This window comes from Lytechinus variegatus, chromosome 5 (assembly GCF_018143015.1).
Source record: "Lytechinus variegatus isolate NC3 chromosome 5, Lvar_3.0, whole genome shotgun sequence".
NCBI lineage: Eukaryota > Metazoa > Echinodermata > Echinoidea > Temnopleuroida > Toxopneustidae > Lytechinus > Lytechinus variegatus.
This window is the reverse complement of record NC_054744.1, coordinates 36,013,724-36,032,227: the sequence shown is the minus strand read 5'-3', so window position 1 is coordinate 36,032,227 and position 18,504 is coordinate 36,013,724. Positions and strand designations below refer to the sequence as shown.

Genomic DNA, 18,504 nt, shown 5'->3' with positions numbered 1-18,504 from the left:
ACTACATTATCTTCTCCACCCCACCCCACCCAGATATATGCATGTCCATGACCTTTCTCCTATCCATTTTCTTCAATTATAACAACATCCTGGCTCGGTATCTATTACCACCTTCATCTTGTAGGTCTTCTTCTCCTGTTTCTTCTTCTTCTTTTCTTCCTCTTTTTCTTTCTTTCGTCTTCTTCTTTTTCTTATTCTTCCACTTCTTCTTCTTCTACTTCTTTTTATTCAATATATATATATATATATAAGTTATTATACTCATACATTTTTACACTTATTACACTTGATTTCTTATATGCGTAACTTTAAACTTTTTATATACGTCTAATGCTTCTTGTTATTCTCATACTTTTTTATCACCCCACCCTGCTCGTATTGTTTCTCACCCCACCCTGCTCGTATTGTTTCTCAGCCCTGTCAGGATTGTTTGCACTCAACTTCTCTGGCTGGCCTCTTCCTTTGCGTTCCCAGATATCTTAAAAAAACACAATATTTTGTACATTGTATCATCATGAAATTCATACAGCGCACTCTTGAATTACTTATGCGGTAAATAATAGTGACTTGATTAATTTGGAGTCATAATTTCGGAGATTTTAAATAATGGATACTCGATAGAACAATATTCCCTTTCTCCAACCCAGACATCCCTCCGTATCTAAGAGTCAGCGGGCAGCCCTACATGATTACATCTGAATAATATAGACCACTAACTACAAGATCTATTCATGGCTTAGGATCAATGTACTATATATATAACTGATTGGATTTATTAATACAATTCCATTGATAACATGATCATTCATAAGAATTGTCTTGCTCCATTTCAAGCAGATATGACGTAAAACACACTCCAATATAGATGTAGAGCGAAAGTGACAAAGATGGTGGCGAACTGAAGGCGTTGGAAGATGGAATAGTACTGGTAATGATTAACATTATATAACGCCAAAAGGCAACTGTTCCAAAGGCAAGTTGAATTAAATGGAACACAGAAGAAAATATGTTGACGATGAAATTAATGTTAGCAAGTTCCGTTAAAATAATCTTAAAAGAAAAAAAAGTATATCGCCTGCATTAGCATTGCTGCAACAACCAAACCTCTGCCTTTGTCGCTGCAATCAACAGCAATCACCACCATCATCAAGAATATAATATAGAGTCTAACTTTTAAGAAGATAACCACATTGAATCATCGAGGAGCATCCGAATTTGTAAATCTCTCTGATACAAAAATTACAAAAAAAGCATCGTCTCTTTAACCATCAAAGAATAAAGTTTGATTCAGTTTTTGGCCATCGTAGTCATTAAGAAAAGATAATATTGTCTATCTTCATTCTACTTCTACACAGCGCCACTTTGTCACCCCGACCCATTTTCAACTACAAGCGTTACGCTATTGCAACACTCATCTATCCAGAACCCCGTAACACGATAGATAGCAAATATGAAAGAACGCCACTGATTGGTGTTCAGGTTTATGATCAAAATGCGCAGGCAACAATGATCTTGATTTGCCATTACTATTTAGCAATTAAATGCAAACATTTAGTGATACGGAGCTCTGGGGGCGTTTCATCATGGACCTAACTCATGAATGGACTTGTCAGACGTTTTATCCGACAGTTACTATGGTAACAGTATCTCTCAGCCAATCAAAATCAAGGAAAGTTTTCAGACCTGGGGGGTGTTTCATGAAAGTTGTCAGCACTGACTAAATTGTCGGTGCTGACAATTTCAGTGAAATCCTTGGTTTTGATTGGCTGTAAGGCACTTGCCTCCGACTGTTACTATGGTAACTGTCGGAGAAAGCCAACTTGTCAGTGCTGAAACGCTTTCATGAAACGCTCCCCTGATAACTTGTCGGACGAAATTGTTGATGAAACGCTCTCCAGGTCTGGGTATAAGCACTTACTTTTTATTAAAAAGAAGAAGTTTATTAGGTGCATTTACTTCTTTCTTTCCTTTTTCACTGTAAATTTCCTTATTTTCTTCCTTTTTGTCATTGTGAGAGGGCAAATCGTGTATGAGAGATAATCACAAAAGCAAGAACGGAAAGAAAATAGGGGTTATAGAGCTTATCTAAGTAAAAGTATCCCATTAATCTCGTCGACTCTTACTGAATTTCTCTTAATCTAAAAATGTTCTGCTTATATCCTTAGAAATACTATGGTGTTGAAAGTAAAGAACGAAGTTAAGCTAGACGTATGAATAAAGAAGCATTATCGAGACAGGGGTGATCTCATTAATCCCACCAAAGTCTAAGTTCTCAGAGCTTTGCATTCAAAAGAAAAACATTATCATATCGCTTGGTTGTAAGTCCCCGGAAGACATGGCCTTTAAATGAGAAGAGCCCAAAATGAAGAATAGAGTATATTATGATTTAACATTCAAAGCCGATTTATGATATGCATGGATTCTTAATTCCTCGCTTCGTGAACATGGTAAAGGTGAGATAATGCTTGTTCGGTATGAGTGTGAGTAATGCCAGGGAATTGGTGTAAGATAACGATGCGGTTACAGTATGCCTGCTTTTGAATAAGCGATCAATTCCGTATGAAATTGTGTTGTCGTGTTACCCTTCTCTGCTCACACACTGACTCACACAAGAAATATGAAAAAGGGGGAAAACTTAATTTTACCGCAAAAAGTACCCCCGTCTCTTTCTAAAAAGTCTTTAACCCTAAAAGGACGGGGGGGGGATGCCTTCCCCTCAACACTTCGAGCGATATTTAAGGAATGACAAAAGATAGCGTTGCAAAATTTTATGACTTTTTCGCGCAAATTTGCGACATACGGGTAAAGCACTGCGACGCTGAATGGGTGATTATTTTTCATTCTGATTGGTCTGCTAAATTAATTTAGGGGTTAATTTGGTTGTTAAATGGTCTGTTATAATTTTCATTAAAAAATACACAGATAAAAACAAAAGATGATGTAGAAACCTTTAAATTATACTACAAAGATAACATCTGCAAAAAAAGGAAGAAGAAACTTTTGAGTGCAATTGGGTGTTAAATATGCAAATAATGAATAAATTTGCATACTTTGTTCATAATGAATAAAAAAATATTATTTTTAGATTTGTTTTTATACTAGTTTCAGTTCATATGGTAAATAATGTAAGTGCCAAAGTTCGGCGCGATCGCGGGAACGGCGGCCGAGATCACAAGAGCCCGTTTCGTAAAGGACTTGCTATACAGTTGTAACTTTGTTACAATGGCAACTACCATGGTAATAGGGCTCACCAGCCAATCAGAATCAAGGTTACCATGGTAGTTGTCATAATTGCAAGTCCTTTATGAAACTGGCCCCAGAAGGGGGGGGGGGTCATCCCCCAGTCATCAATGCATCTCAAATAGCCCAGTCCTTTTAGGGTTGATCAGGGTACGGTAGCTTTCAAGAAGTTTGATTGAATATTGAATTTCGCCGATTATTAATGATCATGATTTTGACGAGAATAAGAAATGAAAAAAAAGAAGAAAATAAACGGTTTGAACACTTAATGTAATTACCAAAATAGTCTCGCTGATTAATTACCGTCACTAATGAAACTGTTCTACATCTCGATCAGTTGGTATAAGAAGGAAACGCTTCTTCATTGACGTAAATTTTCTAATGAATCGCTAAAGGATACTAAGCCACGGTGGGATACGAACTCACGACCCTCTGATTACAAGTCGAGAGTCATAACCGCTACACCACGAGTACAGCATCATGCTGTATACTCTTGACAACATTCATATCAAAATAAATTGCCAAGAAAATAAGGATTACGCCATACTTTCCATCCCCTGCTCTTTGTGATTATAAAAGTAATGATTATTATTTTCCTTGTCTTCCAAGATTTACAACATATTTCCAGTTGTTTCATGAAACGTCTCAAACATATATATGCACATGTGGTATACGCCATTCACTTCGTGCTTGTGCCGCTTGATGACAGTCTCCCTTTAACCATTACGAGATCCCATATTAAGAAATACCTTTATATCATTGTTTCTCCAATTCTTTACACGTTCATATGGATTATGATACATCAAGATTTCATTTGCATAATGTCTCATTTTAACAAACATTTCGAATCATGATTATAACTAGAAACGCAAAAATTGCCCCAAGGCGTTAAATATTGTATAATTAGATCCCGAATGTGAAGGATAAAGCGATATAAAGTGCTTATGTAAATGTAGCTGTAGAATACATTCACCCCTAATTTGTTCTTGGTAATTCATGCTTTGGAAATGAAAAACGTCGAATATGGGGGGGGGGGGGGGTGTCAACTTATTCTACGGTCAGTGCACCATGCACATCTCACTATGTAAATCAGATTCTTAAATTCACATCCTTATTTTCACCATGAATCTATCATGGTGACATAATAGCCGTTTTTCATTTACTATATTTTGATGCAAGGATTATGTAAGTTCCTTTACCAATCTAGTATCTTATTATTGGCTCCATGTTTCACTATTACCAGTTTCGTGCGATTCATTTCAAACCTACATGCCCGCCAAATGCACCAGACGCTCAGAAATTATAAAATCAATCTTTTATACTGGTTAATACACGAACCACTACATTTGGTTAAAAAATAAATCGATTTCATGTAAATTATTGTTTAAACAAAAGTTGATGGATTAAGGCAGTGTATATTGCGCCACCAGTCCCCGTTTTATGAAATACTATACCATAGCGGTAAGTGCTCATTTCAGCGGACAAGTCCATCCCAACAAAAAGTTGAATTTGAATAAAAAGAGAAAAATCTAACAAGTATAACACTGCAAAATTCATCAAAATCAGATGTAAAATGAGAAAGTTATGATATTTCAAAGTTTCGCTTGATTTCACAAAACAGTTCTATGCACATCATGGCTGCTATGCAAATGAGGAGACTATGACGTCATCCACTCACTATTTCTTGTGTGTTTTATTATATGAAATATGAAATATTCTAATTTTCCCCTCATTGTCAAGTGATACAACAATTAATTCCTCCCTGAACATGTGGAATTAGCATTGTTTAATACTATATGGTTCAGTCAAGTTGGTCCTTAATGTCAAATCTATAAAAAATGAAATATTGTATAATCAAAACAACAAAAAACAAAATACATAGTGAGTGATGGACATCATCGACTGACTCTCCTAGTTGTGCATATCACTGTTTTGTGAAAATAAGCGAAACTTTAAAATGCCATAACTTTCTTATTTTACATCCAATTTTGATGTAATTTTCAGCACTATGCTAGTTTGATTTTTCTCTATTTATTCAAGTCAGCATTTTCCTGGGGTGGACTTGACCTTTAAGATCATGAACGGTTTGCAAAGATGCTACGAGAGGGAGTTTTAACAACCGCGGCGCAGACCGTTTTCGGTAACATAGAGAATGTATTGTCAAATCCCCTTCATGGCCATGATGGCAATGAAGACGTTGTCGAGGGTTGGTGAATCGATACATCAGTTCCGTATTTGACTCGTGACAAACGACAACAATATCAAATTATACACCACCGCAGGTTGTGTTGATTATTATCTAAAATGGATATTCAAGCTAAGTTGCGCCAGTCCGCCAGGGTCCCTTATTGGACAGAAGTGCAAGAGTAGTTATCTTTACATTGACTGATATTGTTTGGCAAGTCAGAAAGAATACATATAAAGTAGAATTAAAAAGGCTTGCACAGGATAACCCACAAAAGCTTATTCCAATGGAGTCCTCAAGGGATCACATCACTGAATGAAATCCATTAAATCACTTTTTGCGTCTGATTAGGTCAGAGAGGAAATGCTGATTCTTTTGATAGAAAATAGTGTTAAAGTCACCGGTGACCAACTGCCGGTGACGCTTCGATATATAGGTTTACGACTTCGTTTAATGTAACGATTCTGTGCGCTGCGATATCACAGTGACGATACCATTATCATAGACGATGTTATTATGTTCTACAATAGGCCTATATGGAAAATATGTAAAACATGAAAGAATTCAGATGCCAGAAATACTCTAAACTCATACGCCATTCATAGAAAATAGAAAATATATGGACCTAGTTCATGAAACTTGGACATAAGGTTAATCAAGTATCACTGAACATCCTGCATGAGTTTCACGTCACATGACCAAGGTCAAAGGTCATTTAGGGTCAATGAACTTTGGCCGAATTGGGGATATCTGTTGAATTCCCATTATAACTTTGAAAGTTTATGGATCTGATTCATGAAACTTGGACATAATAGTAATCAAGCATCACTGAAAATTTTGTGCAAGTTTCAGGTCTCATGATTAAGGTCAAAGGTCATTTAGGGTCAATGAACTTTGGCCGAATCGGGGGTATCTGTTGAATTACTATCATAACTTTGAAAGTTTATTGGTCTAGTTCATTAAACTTGGACATTAGAGTAATCAAGTATCACTGAACATTCTGTGCGCGTTTCAGGTCACATGACCAAGGTCAAAGGTCAATGAACTTTGGCCGAATTGGGTGTATCTGTTGAATTACTATCAAAACTTTGAAAGTTTATGGATCTGATTCATGAAACTTGTACATAAGAGTAATCAAGTATCACTGAACATCCTGTTCAGGTCACATGATCAAGGTCAAAGGTCACATGATCAAGGTCAAAGGTCATGTAAGGTCAATGAACTTTGGCCATGTTGGAGTTTTTGTTGAATAACTATCATATCTCTGTAAGTTTATTGGTCTAGTTCATAAAAAGTGGACATAAGAGTAACCATGTATCACTGAACATCTTGTGCGAGTTATAGTATTCAAAGTCAGCACTGCTGCTATATTGAACCGCGTGATGCAGGTGAGACGGCCAGAGGCATTCCACTTGTTTATATATTGCACCGTGCAGGACAGCAGGCATAAACTAAAAAAAAAAATCGTAGTGGGGAGTGCGCAGTATTTGACTCAGTTAGGAGACTCAGAGCATAATATTTGTACTAACAAACTGTGATTTTTATAAATCAAGTCAACATCTTGAAGTGACTCTGTTTACGCCTATTATGCTCTGGTGCGAGTTTTAAAAAGAGTTACAACTGTTGTAACATTTCCATTATGGAAACTACCATGGTAACCTTGATTTTAATTGGCTGCTGAGCACCGTTGCCATGGTAGTTGCCATAGTAGCTAAGTTACAACAGTTGAAACTCTTTATGAAACGGTCCTCTGATCGGTAGTACCAAATCAACAACAAGGATTCTAACTTGTAAAATTGACCATAAAAAAATTACTTATCGGTGGAAAATAATGATTGCCACTAAAGGTAACTGACAACCGCAGTTTATACTAAAAATAGATGCAAGGGATTGGATGATGGATAAGCTAATGTATTTTCATGAATATATTTGAGCACATTTAATAATTGGCAATATGAATGTTAATTTCATGGGTTTGAATTGATCAATATCGAAATGTCAGAATGCAGTAAAAATACCGACTAAAAACGTATCATTATTTTAATTCTGAAGTGAAAATTGCGGGGATTTTTCGTTCATTTTTATCAGCTTATTTTGTATTCGTTCTGTTTACTGAACTTTAATGAATCGTTGAATAAGATCGATGGGGAAGTTTACTTGAATCTTTTGGGATTACTTCTAGCTCATTTTAAATCAAAGTCTAACTAAATTAATTCATCGAATAAGATCCACAGATTTTGGATCATAATGAAGAAGTGGATGCTCGCGCAATATCATAACCAATTATGCAGCCTAAAAAAGTGATAAATAAAAGATTAAAGGCATAATGAATAAAAGAAACTTGCAATGTATTATTTGAAACGGATGACAGGAATTCAAAAAATAAAGATGATGATAAAGAAATGATGGAGCGTGTGAGGAAGAAGAAGTAGAAGAATATAAAGAAGAAAGGGAAGAAGGAGGAGGAGGAGGAGAAGAAGAATATGAAGAAGAAGTGAAAGAAGAATAAGAAGAAGGAGGAGGAGGAGAAGCCAGTAGAAGAAGAAGGCGAAAGGGGGAGGGGAAAAGAAGGAAACAGGAAAGAAGAAAAAAATGTCTGTATGAAATTGTTGATATTGATTTTGGTCTAAATATATATATATTTTTTTATAAAACTCTTAATCCCTTTCTCGTTATTTGATCTTTATTTTGCCATATTTAAGTCATCCGTAGATTAAATAACATTATACAAGCATTTTTTATGAAACAATTTAATCAAGAGAACCTGGTTAACCGACCCTATTATTGTATCACTTATATGGTTATATACTGACATGATGCCAACGGTTTGGTCATCGAATTGATGGACAGTGTAAGATATCAATATCTATGTTCGAACAAAAACATTAGCAATAACTAATATATGATCTTCAAAATCCGATTAATTAGCTTTTTTTAAAGGCAGCACTGAGCATCTAATTGCGTAATGCAGGCGAGACCATCAGAGGCGTTCCACTCGTCCGTATTTCATAATAAAATACAAAACAAAATAGTAAATGGGGGGATGGCGAATATGGTTTAATGATTTCTTGAATATCAACCAGGATAGTTAGTGAAACTTTGCGAAAATTTGAAATATTGTATATAACTTTGAACGGGTCGTGTGGTCGAGTGGTTAGAGCATTGGACTCATAATCGCAAGGTTGTGAGTTCGAATCCCTACACTGCCATTGTCTTTATTTGACAAAAAGGCCCGAAAGTAATATCTGTCGTCTATGACGGATTAACCTAGACCTAAAATGTTTCCGAGGTAATTGGTTATATACCAGCTTGGCGTTTACCAGCAAAACGCTGTCCTGTCGAGTTCCTACGGGAGTTACCATAAATAAGAAACAGAATCAGAAACAGAATTTTAACTCAGATTTGTATTTCGTTTGACTCTTTTACCCACTTATTATTCTAACGACTTCCTTTTAAAATATATACAAATTTAGGTTATTTTGACAATGGTTGCGATCCAACACAACCAACGTATCATTTTAGCGTAAGAATGGTAATATTTTGAGGTGTTGGGAGGGGGTCCCATATTATCCATATATTTTGAGAAAAAAAATTGGGATCAGATGTTTGGCGTTAAAGCCAAGCAATAGTTCTCAGTTATTTTTTTATTTAATCATTATTAATTATTTCAGTGTTAAGTGTTTGATGTGTCTACCTTGTAACATAAAAACAGTTTCAAAAATAGTTATATCACGCAGTAAACCAATTTTCAACCCTATTTACATGTTCGGGTGAAAAAGTGAATAAAAATACGAAAGACAAGGTGAGGAGATGATATCATCATCTTGCTTACTGCATATTCATGAGCATGCACAGACCTGTTTCACCGAAATAATGCGAAACTTTTGAATGATATAAACTACTATTCCTTGTTCGATTTTGATGAGATGTTGATGCTTTTTGTCTGACTTCGTCTTATCTGTTCAAATCATTTATCCTCACACTAGGCAGCTCCTTAACCCTAAAAGGACTGGGGGCATGATGCCCCCCCCCCTTCGACGCTTCGCGCGATATTTCCGAAACGCAAAAAGATAGTGCGCAAAATTGTATGACTTTTTCTTTAAAGTCTCACGCAGCTTTTGAGACCAAATTTGCGACATACAGGTAATAGCATCGTGGCGTCACGTGACTTTTTACGAGACAATGTTATGCCGAAAACGGCTAATGTTTTATATTTTGTGTACAAAGTCTATGGGAGTTGAAATTCATAAAAGGGTGATTATTTTTCAATCTAATTGGACTGCTTAATCAATTAGGGTTTAATTTAGTCGTTGAATGGTCCGTAATAATTCCAATTGAAAAAAAACATGAAAAAGATGGAAAAACAAAGAGATACTTAAGAAATTCTAACAACAAAAAATACATAAAGAAAAATTGGCTTTAGCTATTTTCTTTGTGGAAACATGTATTAGATTACAAAGATTACAACTGCAAAAAAGAAGCAAATTTGAATCGAAATTGGGTGATCAATATGCAAAAGAATGTTTTTCATAAATAAATTGCATATTTCATTCATAATACATTAGATAAGAAATAATTATTTTCAAAATGTATATTTTTATACTAGCTTGTAGTTTATGTGGTAAAAATGTGCGTGCCAAATTTTGACGCGATGGCGAGAACTGCGGCCAAGATAAGAAGGAGGGAGGGGGGCATGCAACCCCCAGTCCTCAATACATATCAAATAGCCCAGTCCTTATAGGGTTAATTGGCTTTTCATTGTCTACTGTTGTTATCGAATTCACCATTCTTAAAACCTAAAATTTCTGTAACCTGATTTCCTAAATGAATATTCTTTTTTCATTTGGTAGTTTCAAAGAGAGTTTAGATGCCTCAAAAGCTTTAAAAATGTTCAACCTTGAAGCAATGAATGATACAAATTGAATATTGCTGTTTTAAAAAATGTTAACATTTCGTTTGATATCCAGAGAAAACTTATCAGTTTATATGGTAATTCGGGTTTCATATAGCGCATTTCCCGTGTATTTTTCAAGTGATGATAAATTATTATCTTCCCATCGACAACTTTTCATTATGACATATAAGTATTTAAATTCCATACACAGTTTTTCCGTAGTTAAACTTTCTTTACGACACCAATATTGTACACAATATTGAGATTGCATTTAACGAGGAAAACGAGAAGTCTCAGCGGGCACCATACTATTTCGGCTCGGTGAGTTCGGGCAGAACACAGCCCGAGCTGTCCGCTGGATTCGTGTGTGCCATGAGTACTTAGAGTTGCTTTCATGTACGATGGCTAATGATTATGTCAAAGGCGCCAAATAATTATTCATTTCGTAAATTAGTTAGCTAGTGGCAAATCAAATAAAAACTTATACACTTAGACGACCACATCATGCTTGCAGATTTTTTTGTATTGTTCATTTATTTTTAGCATATATAGAAATACAGATTTGGCAAATTTATCACCTATGAAAGAAAACCTTTTCATGCCTGAAAATTGCTTTCTCTATTTCTGTATTGTTTTCATTTCTGAAAATTGCTTTCTTCATCAACTGTTTAGCTACCACATGCACTGTTAAAAAAACCCCTGATTTTACAGGAAAAAAAGAAAATTTTGCAGAAAGCAATAACATAATCTTTCTGTAAATTCATAAAACAGGAATTTTTCTGCAATTTAACAGAACACGTCTGTTTAAAAAGGGGAAAAGGGTGTTTTATTAAAGGAAATTTGTAAAGTTCCATACACCAAAAACCAATTTCCTGTAATTTTACATGATATAATGTAAGCTTACGCAATCTGGTAAGATTACAGGTGTTCTCGAGACTCTGCTGCAGGAACTTCTTTTATTTCAAGGATAAAATTTTTAACAAATTATAAACGGTCAAATTAATCAAAGTTAATCTACCTTCACCTGAAATAAAAGAAAGGAGATGAGGAAAAAAAAATCATGATGCAGAGAACCAAAGGTAAGATCATGTTTTAGTTATTAAAATATGTAAAATGAAAACGGAAAATTACGGAAAAGGATATTATTAAGAAATGAAGAAGAAACGAAAGGATAGGAAAAGGAAGATGGTATCAAACAAAGTGTAGCATTTTTTATATGAAGCACGTTTTAGCTAATACTGATTAGATTTTCCTCGAATTGAGTCACATGCGGATATTGGATTTTCAAGAATCTAAGCTATATCTGACATTGCTCTGGGCATAAAGCATTGGCAGAATAGAAAATCCCATTTTGCCATCTGAGCTAAAGAGACGATAGATCAAACAGACATAAATTTTATCGAGTTAAAAATGAATCAATGACAAACAATCTACGAATAAAATGTCACCATTAAGAAAAACAACCCAAGAGGGTATTGTAAAATAAAAAAAAACTGCGTAAGACCCCCCAAAATGTTCAACTACTGAACAATCATAATTGTAGAATTTAACTTGAAATCCCAATATCGATTGAGCGTCTTCTCTAATCTTTTAAGGAAAATCATTATTGAAACAATGATCAGAATTGAATAAAATATTTTTATTGGAAGATATATACTAGGTTTTGTGATCGCAGTCAAGACTTTGTATCAACACCTTATGATGAATGTTTTGGTAAAATACGGGAGAAGGGATAAAGTTCGGTATCTCCTTCTTCGATCCGTAGTCATGTTCCTTGGATGACGACGTTAAGCATGTTAAGGATCTTTAAAAAGGCATGTGGAAACAAAATGGCATTTCTAAAACAGTTTTTTTCGGAGAAAAAAAACACACACACAATAAACTTCGATCAAGATAATGAACGTGCGATTAACAGTAATAACAGTGTATAGATGTAACAATTCGATATTAAGTTTAATCATTTCTTCCTGAGGTAGGAAACTGATGTGAATATAATTATACTGTATATTTTTTTATTAGATTTAAATTGATTTACACAGCGATGCGCAATATTTACTCTGACGGACATCAATGGGGTTGCCACGCAGTCAAGCTTAGCTAAGAGTGGCAACCCCTGCAACCTTCTAATAATCGTTGTTTTAATAGAAAATGCATTTTTTTCTTTTTTATGTTTTTCTTGTCAGTTATCTGTATATTATCATTGTATTTTCTTTGTTAATGTATTTATGAAAAAGTATTGCAGAAACCAATAAATGAAAAATGAAATAATTGGAGGCAGTGGATAGATGAAGAGAGAATTTGAAGCAGAGTAAAACTCATCATGGTCAATATTCTTATTACCTGTAAATAATTGTGTTTATGGTCATCCAACTAATAATAATGTAAAATCCGGTTGAATTAAGACTGTAAATTTCATTTTTATACATGAGGATAGATACCATAGTGTAAACGCATATTCCCATGTTAAAAGGGCTTGGGAAGAGTAATGTGATGAAATCATTATGTTATATGTTAGTTGTCAAAATAATAATATGGTTGGAAAAACTAAGTTGATCATTTAAAGGGCTGAAAAGGGCCGAGAATTAACAACTTTGTCCAACCTGTTAAAAAAAAACTACTCCTTGCTCATTATAAGGGATTATTTACCAATATCAACTGTTTAATCTATTGAAGTTTTAACATAGAGAACTATTTGTTCGTTCATTAATTCTAAGATTTTCTTAAAACTTTTAGTAAATTGATATGCAATCACCAATCATTAAAGAAAAAATAGATTCTTCACATGAATGGCATGTTGAAAGAAATAAAACTCGTCTTACCAGATTGACGGCCTCCTTCCAGGTTCTTCCAATCTTGCCAACTCCTCCCAACTCAAGAGCAATTCCGACAAGCAGGCTTGAAGAATGCGGCTCAACTGCACAAAACCACAAGTACAAACTGTATTAATCACTCTAATGATTGCCTAGCATACATACACCCTTCAAGCATTCATACCTCGTTGATTGAAATCGCTTTGGCGCTCGAGTCACCACGCAGTTCACGAAAGCAACAAGGCTTGAAAAAACGAAGGATGCGGAATTTTGCCAACGCCACAGGTTCCTGCCCCCAAAAAGCGCTTCATGAGCCGACTGTCTATCTGATTTCAAATACCCTTTCTCGTTACGATTGAAACAAGTGCAGGGACCATGATTTTTTTCCGTCGCGAATTGGAAGCCGAACTCACCAGAGAGAAGTGTGTTGTGGGTGGTGATGAGTCGGGGAATAGGCGATTTTGTTTTAATTATTTGCAATACACCCCTGTAAGTGGCTCGTTTATAAGCGAAGATGAGAGCTGAGCCTGATTGGTCCAGCGTAGAGATATGAGATGAGCGCGGTGTTAGCCGAGACCAATCACCGTGTTTGATAAAAGGCATATTTAACGCTGCGTGGTTTTTTTACTGATTTTGCATTCTTTGCTTATATTAAGAATAACATGGTTATGCGTGAATTTGATCATTTATAAGTAGGGGAAGGCGGGGTAAGTTGAGCATAGGGGCAAGTTGAGCCACCAGCCCCAGGCAAATAATGAATGAGTCAGACATTGTGGTGGTGTCATGTATTGATGACCCATAGCATAACCCCTAACCCCACCATGGAGCGTTGTGGCCCAGTGGATTAGTCTCCGGACTTTGAAACAGAGGGTCGTGGGTTCAAATCCCAGCCATGGCGTAGTTTCCTTCAGCAAGAAATTTATCCACATTGTGCTGCACTCAACCCAGGTGAGGTGAATGGGTACCTGGCAGGAATTTATTCCTTGAAATGCCACCGCGCTGTAAAAGGCTGCGGGGCTAAAGCCAGGGTAATAATATCCAAGTCCTTTGGAAGCGCATAGAGACGTTATTTATAATGTGTTATGCGCTATACAAGAATTGTCTATTATTATTATTATTGTTTTCAACTTTGAAACAAAAAGTAGTTTTTTAGAGGGAAAAATATGAATTTCAGCCAAAAAAGTAAAAAGAGTGTGAAATAGATAAGTGCTTTATAAACACACACGTCTTTAAATATAATAAAGACATGATAACAACATTATTAGTCCAGGTATGGATCTTCATTCTTGTCATAGTCTTATGATGGATGCATAATAAATGTGTGGATACAAAATTATCGCACTAAGTTCGGACTGGGGTAAGTTGAGCCAAACAGCATGGGGCAAGTTGAGCCATGGTAATTCCTATGGTAATGTATCTTAAAAAACAAACAAACCATAAAAATCGATTGAAATGCTGGCTGAAAGGAGCAAATTTACATGACTGCTCTTTTCCTTTTAAAGGATGTTAGTATTTATAGAGAATTAGCAAGTGAAAAGACTTTAAACAAAAAATTGACATGCTGGTTCTCCCCTCATACATTTTGTACATAGTTTTTGTGGCTCAACTTACCCCAGAAGGTGGCTCAAACTTACCCCATATATGGGGCAAGTTGAGCCATTTGACATCGTTTTTTTCAAAGGTCACGATGACTTTCAGTGTGGGGATAGAAAGTTATATATAGGTGGAAAATATTTCAGAAGAATTAAATTTCAAGGCAAGGTACTTATTTCGACAAGATTATTAATCATATCAATTCTAACATGCAAAAAGCAAAAACTGTCACAACTTACCCCGCCTTCCCCTACTTATGGTTTATAGTCATGATCGATTCAGAAAGTAGAAGGGAAATGTCGATTAAGATGGCTTTGTGGGCAAAGAATGTTTTATTCATTTATTTATTTATTTGTATTCATTTATTATTTGATTATCTATCTATCATTTTTTTTTTACATATTTGTTTATTTGTTTGTTTGATTTAGTTATTTGTTGATAACGTAGTAATTAATCAATTTATGTGTTTATCGATTTACTTATTGATTAATTGATTGATTAATTAATTAATCAATGTATTATTATTTATTTATGTATTCATTTATGAGGATAAATCAACGTGAAGAGATGTCCGGCTCAGTCATATGACAACACTTATAAAAAAGAACCCGATTTATTGGATAATGATAATGAATCCCATATTAGAGAGGGGGTGGGGGAGCTGTGTAAGTCTTAACAAAACAAAAAAATAAAGAGTACGGCCTATCTGTCATTGCCTATAATGCAAAGAAGTGCATTAACCAAATTATCATTTATTGCTAGAAGAATGATTTCTTTAAAGCGAAATAAGACTGCATGACACTGCTTCAGGGGAAAATAGTACAGGTTACTTTATTTGACATTTTCTAGCTGGATGGATAGGTGATAGATGCCAATTTAATTATTTTTTTTTATTCTATCATAATATTGAAGGTCCTTAGCGAGGAGCTGGCCAGAAGGAATACCATTAATGTACATACTAATTACACTAATTAGTCATTTACGGTATAACAAAGAATGATTGTATATAGAAAAAAATAATCACGCTTAGGAAAATGTTGAGGTTGTTATACGAAGTATAAATCTCTGATAGCAAGTTTTCAAATATTTCTAAATTTTTTATTTTCGAAATGATGACACTTGACGTGAAAGTCGTTATCGATTTATGGCTTTTAAAGTCCGGGTTTAAGGTAAGCATGCAACGGTATATAACAACTTTTATGAAATAAAATTACTACAGATTTGAAGAAACAATGATTCAAAGAATTTTATTTTCTCTAAGGAAATTCATAAAAGATTATGATAAATTAACATTATTTTTTAACTTTTTAAACTTTCATGTAAGACTGGAAAGTAATCCCTGGATGTTGATTAAGTTTTATTTATTTCCGTTCAAAAATAAACAATATAATCAAAGTAAAGTACATATTCAAAATAATGCAAACAGTTCAATGACATTTCATAAAAAATATTGAAGATAAATCTACTGAATTAACTGACTTGCCAAAAAAGTAAAGCTTGTATAAACGGCAAGGTCCTAAACTTTGTTTCAATACTAATTAACAAAACTATATACAATAATGGAGACGGAAGGAGACGAGCATATAAATCAAATAAACTACAAAATATCAAAATAAAGCGAATAAGTATAAGTGACCACATGAATAAGAGAAAGTAAATTCAAATATTAATTACAACGATGAATATAAAAAACAGTAATTATCAAACTATAATAAGGAGGAAAAAGGAGGTAAAGGAAAGAGGGATGGAGATGAGGGTGGTGCAAATAAAACTGCAAGTGAAAAGAGGAACATGACAGGTGCACAGATCGGTAGGCATGTCATATTAGGCATTCTAGTGTGACTAGTGTCCTGTAACTGATGTATGACTTTATGCTTTCAAGTTCATAGAAACAACAAAAACAATCATAATGATGATTGCCAAGGCCATGTCTCGTGAAGGCATTATCAGCTGGCGGGGAAGGGATGGAAATGTGTGTGAGTAGAGGGTGTGTGTGTGTGTGGGGGGGGTGAGTGTGGGTGCATTTAACAAATCACATATATGAAAGGGAAGGCATGCTTTTCGCATGCATTTGATACCTATAGTTCCCACGATTCGAATTACGATTCAAACTGCAAGACTGTGATCTTAATCGTTGCGCTTAATCGAAGTGGTCGTTTCAGATCAGTTGTGACAATCATATTGATCGTAGAAAAAAATTGAAAGATCCAAAAAATTTCGTGATCAGTTACGAATCGTGGTGTTCGCAACGACAGTGGGAAAGAGGCATAACACCCTTCCCAACAACCCTCCTGCAAGTAGCACTTAATGTTTTGTGAAAGATCCCCCTATCATCTCAATCATTACATGCACTATAAACTTTTTACGGCTTGTCTCTTCAGTCGATTAATTCTTCAAGGTTGTCTTTTACGTCTGGCCCTTCAATTTTAACGCTTTCAGATTCATTTTATTCTTAGAAACGCCTAAAAATGTACACAAGTCATGTAAGTACTGAATAGTTTGAATAGTCATGACACTGCTTCCCATCTTCTCCATTTTCCAATCAATATGATACTAGTTTTTTCCTTTCAAAAAGTGGGGTATCGTAAGCAGGGGGGGGGGGGTGCGGAAGTGGGGGACGAGGCTTGGGCGGTAGTGGGTGTAGACATTCATGGAAATTCGAATAAAGACATTGTATGTATTTGTAAAATGACAATTCAAAGTACTGAAATCTCTATTATAACCTAAATTGTGGATTTACTGATTTTTATTTTCATTCATATATTTACCTGTTTACTATTTATATTCACTTCTGTTACTAAAATCTGCTCTTTTTATTAAACTATCAAGTAATGAAGGAATTAATTAATTAATCAACCAATTGATTTATTTATTTACTCTCTATTTTTTTTTCATTTTCCTTATTTCTTTACTTATTTCTTTACATTTTCTATAACACATTAATTTGTCTATTATTTAATAACCTAATAAGTTTATAAATTATGTTTTATTTTAGGGGAGGGTATCCCCCACCCCAAAGAGTCCTACCGTTTCAGAAATATGGTGAGCCTGCTCATCTGGAGGCCATCTGAAAAATGAAGATCGAATTCAGATCGTTTCTTAAAGTTAGGTGTTTTATCCATTTCTCTTCCACTCCTATTGTATTTCATTCAGACTGCATTTAAAGCGCGAAAGGTTAGGTGCCCCGTGCCAGAGGGCCACTTATTGTGTGTCGTGTTTTTTTTTCAACGCCGCATTTATAAGCGCTCTATAGCTATAGTTATTGATTCTACCAACGGATTTCACTATTGTACGCTTGGACGGACAGACTTTCCATGGACAGACAGACGAAATCTTCTTCCACTCTACTTCTGATGACTCTTGAACAACACACATCCACGGTTCACAAAATCCACTCGGATCTTCTACTTCAAAACCGTCTTCGATATCATTTGCGTAATCGTAATAACCTCGTGTGAGAAAAGACGACAATCAAGAAAGTGACTAGTCTAAAGTAACCAGACTTTCTTTAATATGAGTTTACGGGTTCAATATAGTTTATTACGAATTCACTAGCGTATAGATGTTGATTTGGGGCTCTTGCCCCTCCCAATTTTTTTCACGACTAAGAAAAAAAAAGAAAATGAGAGAGAGATATTATTTTCTGAATTGTGTCAAAATCCATCACAAAATTTGATTTTTGCAATAAAATGTTGAAATTTTTGCTCACTTCGCTCGCTCACTTTTATTAGATATAGATTGTACGTAATACGCCGGTAAAATACCAATTTCGTCCACTACCA

The 18,504-nt window shown here is 35.0% G+C and overlaps 1 protein-coding gene across 1 annotated transcript in view; it reads right to left on the bottom strand.

The window, feature by feature from the left end:
• The window catches only part of LOC121415437 (SKI family transcriptional corepressor 1 homolog-B-like), a 31,111-nt gene extending 17,535 nt beyond the window's left edge, over positions 1-13,576 (bottom strand). Inside the window, exon 1 of the mRNA XM_041608640.1 lies at positions 13,139-13,576. The gene's annotated coding sequence lies outside the window, so the exon portion shown is untranslated. The remainder of the gene's footprint in view (positions 1-13,138) is intronic.
• Positions 13,577-18,504: the final 4,928 nt, after the last annotated feature.